This window comes from Canis lupus, chromosome 22 (assembly GCF_003254725.2).
Source record: "Canis lupus dingo isolate Sandy chromosome 22, ASM325472v2, whole genome shotgun sequence".
Classification (NCBI taxonomy): Eukaryota; Metazoa; Chordata; class Mammalia; order Carnivora; family Canidae; genus Canis; species Canis lupus.
In genome coordinates this window covers 41,329,491-41,331,568 of record NC_064264.1, presented here as the reverse complement: position 1 = coordinate 41,331,568, position 2,078 = coordinate 41,329,491, and positions in this window count along the sequence as shown.

Sequence of the window (2,078 nt, the reverse complement as noted above, 5' to 3'; positions counted from 1 at the left end):
GCACACTGCCAGGAAAGAGTTTCTAGGCCATGGCTAAGGTATGAGAAAACTAAGGAGAGTCCTCTAGGCTCTTGATTTGAAGGCTATGTACCCACTAAACCCTAGAACATCCACCACCTAACAGAGTTACACTAATAAATCAACAAAAGAAAGAATAGAATTATAAAATAACAAAATTAAGGTAAAGTATTAAAAACTATATCAATAATCATATTAACTGAAGATGACTAAAACACCCTAATTAAACACAGAGATTTTCAGAAAGAAGAAAAAATGATCTAATTATACATTGCCTACAAGAAATACATGTTAAATACAATGACATAGTTCCGAAGTAAAATGATATTATAAGATATACCATATTAATACTAGTCAAAATATAGCATGTCAGGCAAATAGCTTCAAAAGCAAAGAATGTTGGTAGAGATAGAAAATTACCATTTCTTGGGGTGCCTGGGTGGCTCAGTTGGTTAGGCATCCAATTCTTGATTTCTGCTTAGAACATGTTCTCTGGCTTGTGGGATTGAGCCCTGTGTCTGCTTATCCATCTCTCCCTCTGCTCCTCTCCCTCCTTCTCTCTCCCTCCCCCCAAAAATGAATAAATGCAATCTTTAACAAAAAAGTTTAATCTTTAAAAAATACTACTATTTTTTAAAAACGGAAGTGTCAATTAAGAACATAATCTCAACAATATGCACCTACATACATGATGCAAAAACTGATAGAATTTTAAGGAGAAGAAATCCTAAATTGTATTGGAAATTTCAACACTCTTCTCTCAATAATTAATGGAACAAGTAGAAAAATCAGCAAAAATATGATAGACTTGAAAATTATTAATCACCAACATAATAATACTTATATAACACTTCACCCACTATGAGCAAAATACATATTATTTTCAAGGACATTTTATGGATAGACTACATCCTGAACCATAAATGAACTCTTGATAAATTTAAAAGGATTGTATTCATATAAATGATCTCTGACCTCAGTGAAATTAAATTAGAGGGATCCCTGGGTGGCGTAGCGGTTTGGCGCCTGCCTTTGGCCCGGGGCGCAATCCTGGAGACCCGGGATCGAATCCCACGTCGGGCTCCCAGTGCTTGGAGCCTGCTTCTCCCTCTGCCTGTGTCTCTGCCTCTCTCTCTCTCTCTCTCTCTCTCTGTGACTACCATAAAAAGAAAAAAAAAAAAGAAATTAAATTAGAAACCAATAAGAGGAAACCCTCTGAAAAATCCCCCAAAACATGGAAATTAAATAATCTACTTCTAAATAATGCATGGGTTTAAAAGAGATTGAAAGGAAAATTAGAAAGAATTTGAACCAAATGAAAATAAAAAGATAACATATTAGACTGTAAGAGATGGTGCTAAACATTAAGTAGTAGGATATCTATATCTCTACATGTCTATATAAAATGTAAGGACATATCTAAATCAATGACATCAGCTTCCAACTGAAGACTTGTAACTGAAGAACAAAATATATATGTGCCTAGTAATCAGAAGAAAATATATACATGCATAGTAATTAGATCTTAGAGGAAATCAGAGAATTTGAAAAAAAACAAAACAAAAAACAGAATGAATAAAACCAGAACCTGAATCTTTGAGAAGACCAATAAAATTGACAAAAAGATCAGCAAAAGCAAAGAAACCAGTATACACAATTTATCAGGAATGATAGAAAAATCATCCCTAGAGAATCTACAAATAGTAAAGAATAAAGGGATCATTATGAGCAACATTATTTCTAACAATTGTACAGCTTAGATAAAACAGATTCTTTAAAACAAAAGTACCAAAACCCATTACAAAAATATATGAAAAATACATAAATATAATAAATAAATAAAAAAATACTAATTAATAATGACTAATTAATAATAACTAAAATGATACAAAAACTCTTCAGACACTAGAGAAAATATGTGTAAATCATATTATCTGATTAGGGGGTAAATAAAGAATTCAATACTGATTCCTGAAAAAAGCTAATAGCAAACTAGGAATAGAAAAGAAATTATCAAAGCTGATAAAGGTCATATACCAGAACCTGCAGCTAATATTACA